This window comes from Vespa velutina, chromosome 5 (genome assembly GCF_912470025.1).
Source record: "Vespa velutina chromosome 5, iVesVel2.1, whole genome shotgun sequence".
Classification (NCBI taxonomy): Eukaryota; Metazoa; Arthropoda; class Insecta; order Hymenoptera; family Vespidae; genus Vespa; species Vespa velutina.
In genome coordinates, this window is record NC_062192.1 from 1,500,505 (window position 1) to 1,509,462 (window position 8,958).

The following is an 8,958-nucleotide window of genomic DNA, read 5'->3' on the forward strand; positions in this document are numbered from 1 at the left end:
TATATCAGGCTTAGTACGATTAACGCTGATTTTGGTTATGCAGATGTCCTCCTCTCTTTCTCTCTCTCTCTCTCTCTCTCTTTTTGTAAAAAGAAGAAAAAAAACTACGTAAAAAAACGTATCTTCTTATTTCAAGATTTCATTTACACGCGATCGAGCATATAATTTAACGTCTCGATCGAAGATTCACTAAGGAGAACGATGATGAAAGATCACGATAAAATCAGGGTGGTCTCGATCGACGTGTATCCTGCGTTCTCCCCTTTCGATCGATAAATTCGAATAGAATTGATTACGTTTGAGAGCTCGGACGATTCGATGATTCGATATCGAATGCACTTGGGAACAGCATACAAGATTACGTATATTATGAAGGATATCGAGGAGGTATTAAAAACGAGTATTATAAATATCGACCGATCGAGATATAAAAAATATGTCCTTGGCTGTTTTTCTTTGGCTATTTTATTTAATTTTTTTTTCTTTTTTTTTTATTTTCTTTTTATCACGAGACAACAACGTTCGATAATCTACATCGTTTGAATTCAATCTTCAAATTTAATTCTTTGATGTATAATTTTTTTCTTTTGTTTAATTCTTTCTTCTCCTTTTTTTTTTTTCTTTTCTTTTCTTTTCTTCTCTTTTCATTTATTCATTTATTTATTTATTAGAGAGAAATTATATTCATCGTGATACTTAACGAAAGATGAAATCGTCTGAAGATACGTTTCTTCGTGGATTGAATTATATTAAACGTTAATATAATTTATGTGCGCGCGAGCGTGTGTGTGTGTGTGTGTGCGCGCGCGCGTGTCTCACATTTTATTTATCAACAACTTTTGCGTATTCGCGCAAAATTAGATGCAAAATAATCGATAATCCTTTGCGAATCGATAATTCCGTAAGTATTTACGATTTAATAATATCGAGATTGAAAATCAATAGGATTTTTTCTTTCTTTTTTTTTTTTTTTTTTTTTTTTTTTTTTTAAAAATTAAAAAGATATAATTAAACAAAAAGAAACGTTTTTGTTTGTTTTCTTTTTTTTCTTTTTTTTTTTTTTTTTTCGATTAACTCACCTCGCATAAAGTTTTGTGATCGAGCGTCTAACACGATTAGATTTTAATTTTCCAAATGGATTCACGTTCATCAGATTTCACGTAGTACTTTCGGGTCTGCCTTCTCGAGTTGACTTGGGACTGTCTGCTGTCTCGTGATTTCTTCACTCTCACGAGTCGCGTTACCGTCAACTAGAACGAAGAACGTTCTTCGTCAAATTTCTCGCTAGGCTAAGATGATAAAGATGAGACGACGACGACGACGACGACGACGACGACGACGACGACGACGACGATGACGACGACGATGACGACTGTATCTCCTACAGACAGTCCTGCAAACTCTCGTAAGATCTCCGTTACTAGAATCCCAACGACGTAGAATTGTCACTTTGATTCTGTAACGCTCGAATCAACACGGCCACTTATATCTCCTGGTATAAAAAGGAAAATAAAAACGAGGGGGGGAAAAAAAAAACAAACAGAAAAGAATGAAAAAAAAAAAGTAGGAAAGAAAGATAGAGAACAAAAAAAGTGTCGTTCGCGGGAGCAAGGAGAACTGGAATATATACAAAAAAAAAAAAAAAAAAAAAAAAAAAAAAAAAAAAAGAAAAGAAAGAAAAAGAACTTATCAAAAGTCACGTTGCACCAACTTATTCGCGCTGTCCGTTTTATTATCGATCTACTTTTCGTTAATGACCTTCCGTGATGACATACTTTGGAGGAAAAAGAAAAAAGAAAGAGAACGAATGATCGAGCGAACGAGCGAGCGAGCGAGCGAACGAGCGAGCGAGCGAGCGAGAGAGAGAGAAAGATATAAGAAAAAAAAAAAAAAATAAAAAGAACAAAAAACAAGGTACGAAGAGATAAAAAAATAAAAAACAGAGAAAAACAAAAATCGTCAACAACTTACGAAATTTATTCCGTCGAAGGGATGTCGGTGGTGAAAAAAAAAAAAGGAAAGAAAAAAAAGGAAGAAGACAAGAAAGAAGACGAAGGAGAACGAAACTGGCGGACGAAGGGAGGGAGGGAGGGACGGGGGGGGGTACGTAGGGCAAAAAAAAAGAAAAAAGAGAATTAAACGGAAAAGAAAAGCACCAAAAAAAAAAAGAAAAAAAAAAAGAAACGTTTCACATAAATAACATATATCAAATATATAATTATATAAAATAAAAAAACCACGATATATATATATATATATATATGTATATATATATCCCTTTTCTATCTCTATCTATCTATCTCTATTTTTTATCCTTCTATCTATCTATCTATCTTCCTTTATACCTTTCTTTTTATCTATTTCTCTCTCTACCTCTCTCTCTCTCTCTCTCTCTCTCTCTCTCTATCTCTCTATCTATCTATCTATCTATCTATCTCTATCTCTCTCTTTCTGATACGAGAAGAGAGATCGAGCAAAGTTTTACTCGGCGAGAATTTCTCGACGCGGTCGTGTCGTGTCGTGAGAAGGACTGAATGGGTTTGCCAGACGCGAAACGTAATCGCGTTTACGGGCACGCCAGCTGTGGTCTATAGGTACTACACCTCTCTTCGTTTCCTTTCCATTCCTTTCCTTTCAACAAGGAGACGGTAAAACGAGTGGGGTATGGAAAGACTGCCCTCCCTCTGTCCTCTTTATCACCCCTCCTCACAAACTATACTACCACGTGCCACGGCGTAGCATACTAGCTGCTTCGCGGGAGCACCCACGCGACACCCGGTATACGTGGGTAGTAAAAGCCTCTGCATGGCATTGAGAGATAGAAGGAATCGAGTCTTTATTCATCTTCATCTTCATCATCATCATCATCATCTTTTCTCTCTTTCTCTCTTTCTCTATCTCTCTCTCTCTCTCTCTTTCTCTGTATCTATCTCTATAAAATGCATTTCGTTATTATTATTTCATAGAATTCGTCATCTCTTACGACGATTATCTTACGTTTTTCCTTTATTTGGAGTTTATCGATTTTTTTTTCTCATTTTTTAACATTTCAACTTCTCACTTTTAATATCGTTATTTTAATAATCATTAATTGATTAATGTATGATATAATATTGTATATTGATAGAGATATGAAATATGTTTTTTTTTCAGAGAGAAGAAGAAGAACGGAGATATGTTTGTATTATATTTGATTTTTATAGGATTTATTGTAGGGAATTTTTTTTTTTTAGAGGTGATAATAATAATAATACATTATGTATTTGTAGGTATGATATTGTTTTTATATTATGTGTTTATATATTATTTATAATAGTTATTATTTATTATATATATATATATATGTATTGACTATGTATATGTATTATTTCTTATATATGATTTTTATAGAAATTATTTATTATGAGAAAATAGAAATATTTTTCTTTCGTTTTTTTTTTCTTTTTTTATTTTTCATTCTTTAATGTTTTCATATGGCCGATATAAAAAGAAAATTATTACGTAGGAATGACTATCAAAAGGAAAAAGAAAAAAGGAAAAATTAAATTAACTATATTAAAAAAAAAAAAAAAAAAAAAAAAAAAAAAAATATTTCTTATTTCATTGTAAAAGGTAATTTTAATTTGAGCCCAGTTGAACCTTTCGGATTTTCTATGTAAACTTTATTCTGTTAAACTCTTAGAGGATCTTTCACTTAACAAGAATACAACAGTATTTTGAGACTCGAGAGGGAAATAAATATTTGGAGAAAGAGTGAAGTCAAAGGAGGAGAAGAAAGAAGAAGAAAAAGAAAAAGGGTATAATAGATACGGTGAGAGAAGAGTACGCCCACGAATCGTCAAATCTCAACGAGCACGAATATTTTCAGATAAGATGAGACTCATCGTAACGCAAAATGGACGTCTCCACGACGTTTAATATTTTTCCTTTTTGATTACGAAAGAAACGGACTTTCTTCAAACAATCGAAAAATTTGGATGTGTCGTTGTGTACACGATAAATATATATATATACGTATATTAAATTGGCCAATAAGTAATATCAAAATTTTCATTATATTTATAATATATAATATATTTCTTATATATAATAATATGAAAAAATATATAATATATATCATTCATATATGATAATATAATAATATAATAATATAATATTGTAGTATTGGATTGGCCCGAAAAATAAATAATTTCTTAATTATCAATAAAAAAAATATATATATATATATATTTATTATATTTATATATATTGTTTTATTTATTTAAATATAAAACATCAAACAAATCGTCAAATTAATTGTTATAGATCAACATCATTTTATTCTCATCATACTGATATTGTTTATTGAAATATTATATTATAATTTCAATTACATATAAATAATTAAAAATTTCGACATTTCTTATTGGGGCAATTCCCAACACATATATATATATATATATATATATATATATATATATATATATATATTTCTTTTTTTTATTAACTCCTTTTGTTTTCGTCATCATCGTCTATCCAATATCGTTGTTAAGATCATCATCGATAATCATCAATTTTTATATTCGTTTGTGAAAAATTCAATGAGCCGTATCATTCTAACTATTGTTTTTTTTCACTTTCTAATTCTCATGACATTATTATAGCTTAGCATTGTTTCTACATATCCAAGATAATTATTGTTGAACGTTTATGGACAAAATTTGTACTCGTTACTAACACCAATCGTATAACAGTAGCTCCACGACACATATATATTAGGTTGGTGCGTATGAAATGTCGGAATAAATGATTCTTATTCACTTAAGAATCTGACATTTCATTCGCACCAACCTAATATATATATATATATGGAGATCGTTTATTCGAAATTGTTGCCGTTTAAATATAATTATTATTCCAAGAAGATATGAGGAAGTATTTGAGAGTAGTGGAGATAGAATAGAAAAAATACAAAAAAAGAAAGAAAACGAAAAAAAAAAAAACAAAAAGAAAAAAAAGAAAAGGAAAAAGACAAAAGAAAGGAAAATAATCAAGAAAGTTATAATGAGCAAGAAAGAAGAAAAAAAAAAAAGAAAGAGAGAAAAGTAAGAGAGAAAGAGTGAGAGAAAGAAAAATACGAAAGATCGAATTAACTGGAAAACGTCGATCCAGCACGAGATCATTAAACGGCGGCAGCTCGTTTGTTGTTTGATGATGCCATTACGGTTTGAAAGTGAAAATCACGGATATTTACTCCTACGTTGAACTTTTAGATAAAGTGCTTTGAAAGTTCGAACGTGATATATCTAAAACGTGAAAAGAGCAGAGAACACAGAACGGAGAATAGAGAGAGAGAGAGAGAGAGAGAATATTTCTATATGGAATTTTTTTTCATTTTTTTTTTTTTTTCTTTTTTTTCTCTCTCTCTTTTTCTTTTTTTTTTTTTTTTTTTTTTTTTTTTTTTCAATTGAAAAAAACAACTTCTTATTTTCGTCAAATCGTCGAGACGGTTCTAAAATAGTAATTATCTTTTTAAAAAACAAAATTGTTCTTTCCTTTTTTTTTTCTTTTCCTTTTTTTTTTCTTTTTTCCATTTTTCTAAGAATAAGCATTGCACATAACTCTATTTAGTTTGCCCATTGTTATCGTTCTATTCTTTTTGTCTTTCTTTTTATCTTCTTAGTCATTAACACGACTAATATATACATATACGCATCAACATACATACATACATACTTACATACATACATACATACATACATACATACATATATGCATGCATGCATACATATATATATATATATAAATATATATATATATGTATTATCGTTTCCTGGTTCGCAATTATTCTTGCGACAAGGTGTATATATCGAATCATTCGTTCGTCTCTCTCTCTCTCTCTCTCTCCTCTCTGTCTCTGTCTCTGTCTCTGCCTCTGTTGGCAACATGCTTGCACTAAAGATAATGGCATTCTGGGCTCGCCCAGAGATGACACAACGTGCCAGCAATGGCTCTTGGCCACGTGCTTCGAGAGCTATTCTCATTACTGTATAATTCCTTTTTTTTTTTTTTTTTTTTTTTTTTCAGCGAGGACAATGATAATTATTTTTAACGCGTTCTTTATCGATTTACAGTTAAAATTTTATAGATGGAAAACAATTTCCGCGGGTAGAACTTAAAGTTATTCGAACGAGGGAAAAAAGAAAACATATTTTTTATTCCTTTTAAATGAAATATAAAAAAGTAATAAATATTTTACGAAACGATTTTTAATGGCTAACGAACGATTCGGTTAATTCATGTTAATTCGATTAGATAACAAAGAAAAAAATAAAAAAAAAAAAGAAAAAAGAAAGAAAGAAAAAGAAAAGACAAAAATCACACGATGATTAGAAATAATCATATTTGCATTGTTGCGATTGAAAAAAGAAAAAAAAAAAAAAGAAAATTGATAATTTAATTTAATTAATATAACATTGAATTAGAGATGCATAATATACTTACGCAAATTGATGAACAAATTGATCCAGAAATTGATGATAAATTGTATTATTATTATCGATTTTGATAAATGGAAAACTTCTGTCACGCGAAGAATATCTATTTATTTGTTTGAACAAGATTAAATTAACACATATAATTAAATTAAAAGTGTTAACAATTATGAAGATGAGAATTTACTTATATAATTGTAAATGATAAAATTTATTCATTCAATTTAATCTGATGGATAAAAAAGTTGAATAATAGTATGTCGCACACATGTATTAGGTTTAAATTAGAGAAATATACATTTTTGAAAGATTGTCTTTTTCGATTTTTTTTTTCTTTCTTTTTCTTTTTTTTTTTTAATGACTATTCTTGCTAAATTGCAACCAATTATTATTATTATTATTATTATTATTATTATTATTATTATTATTATTATTATTATTAATATTATTAATATTTTTCGTTTAAAAAAAGAGACAAAGAGAGAGAGAGAGAGAGAGAGAGAGAGAGAGAGAGAGATAATAGAGATGGATCGAGTAGAATAGCACGTACAGTTATATTCAATGCTTATGGCCAAGGGATCGACGTGGATCTTTTCTTAATGAGTTAAAGGTCACTTCCGGTCATGCAGAAAACGGAAACACAGCGCGTGCTTCTCCATATCCGGTGGTAGCTCGAGCGATAGCTCGTCCCACCTGAGCGCGTAACGCACTGTGCACTAGCCGCCGATGCGTTTCTTAACTGCAGTAAAAAAAATTTAAGTTCTTTTCTTTTCTCATCTTTTTCTTTGCTCTTTCCTTTTTTTTTTTTTATTTTCCCTTTCTCTCTCTCTCTCTCTCTTTTTTTTCTTTTTTTAACTTTTCTCTCTTCATTCATTCATTCATGAAAATTTCTTTTTCAACGCGTCGTTCGATAATATTGATTGTCGACGATCGATAGATTGGTAATCTAATGCGTTTAACAAATTACCTTAATAATACTAACAAGTTGAAATTATATATATTTATTCTGTGTGTGTGTGTATATATATGTGAATGTTCGTGTACAGAAAAATTGCGGCATTATATTTTTTTTTTTTTTTTTTTTTTTTAACTTATTTCAAAGCGTTGTGAATATTAATTATTGCTGATAGATTGATCAGTTATCGGATATTACCGATTATTATTATTATTAAACTGATTATTTTGATAATACCTATAAATTAAAATTAATTACTATCTATGCATATTTATTCATTGTCAATTTGTGTTTGTACGTGTGTATGTGTGTATGTGTGTGTGTGCTGTTTTTGATTAGACATAATCGTGACATCTGTAAAGCAACGTAAGCATGCATTTGTATTATTATAAATCAGAGACTGTAGACATGGCACAATGCATCTTTCGCGTGGGAAGAAGTCACGTGGGCGAATTTCTCCAAAGGTCGTGGGTCAAAGACGTTTTTATGTTTTCACTCTATCCATCTAATACCAATCTCTTCGTATCGTCTATACTTAAATAAAATCCAGAAGTATAATTTGAAATCTTATATAATTATCTTCGTGTTATTATTATGTATCTTTGAAAAGCCATCTATAAAATTAAATGAAAGTATTTTTAAAACGTATTGCCGTATAGAAAATGCTTTCCAAAGATAATGAAAGAAAAGGATAAAAGATAAATAAATAAATAAATAAAGAAAGAAAGAAAGAAAGAAAAAATATATATATGAAAAAAAGGAAAAAAAAAAAAAAAACGAAAAAACGATCTCATCAATTTTTATTTTGATGAAGGAATATTAATGATATAAAATGAAGAAAGATAGAGAGGAAGAAGGGACGGAAGAAGAAAGGAAAAAAAAAAAAAAAACAAAAAAAGAAAGGAAAAAAAAAAGAAACAAATAACCAGAAAAATTGTCTCATTAATTTCAACGTAGATGAAGTGTTAGTAAAATAAAAAGAAAAAAAATAATAACGAAGAAAAAAAAAATCTATTAAATCGTAGATCTCGATTGAACAAAACGAAGGTCCCCTATCTTCCCCCCCCCCCTCCGTTTTACCCTTCTTCCACCCCGTACCTCGTCCCTCGTGAGAAAGGAACATATTTTCTAGTAATTATCGTCCGGTGATGATAAAATCTAAATCGTCGAGAGTCCTCTCTCTTTTTTTCTCTCTCTCTCTCTCTCTCTCTCTCTCTCTCTCTCTCTCTCTCTCTCTCTCTCTCTCTCTCTCAAAAGGAATCATATAGTACGTGTCATACAGTGCTGGACGATCAATTTTCGAATTCATTCGAACGAAGCACAATGACAAGGCTCACGTTGAATTGAAACGTGCACGATGATTATTATTTGAATATTATTTGCTATAGTGACTGCCGACAAAACAACATACGATCGTTCGTTGTTAAAGCCTCGGTCTCCCCTTTAAATACATATTTGCCCGAGAGAAACGATATGCGGAAATCTATATGTATTTGTAATTAATTTATTGCCTTGGAAAAGACGATGTTG

General features: G+C 30.1%; 1 protein-coding gene across 1 annotated transcript in view; it reads right to left on the bottom strand.

Moving 5' to 3' along the window:
* The window catches only part of LOC124949219, a 38,265-nt gene extending 36,746 nt beyond the window's left edge, over nt 1-1,519 (bottom strand). Inside the window, exon 1 of the mRNA XM_047493960.1 lies at nt 1,080-1,519. The gene's annotated coding sequence lies outside the window, so the exon portion shown is untranslated. The remainder of the gene's footprint in view (nt 1-1,079) is intronic.
* Between the last annotated feature and the right edge of the window lie 7,439 nt (nt 1,520-8,958).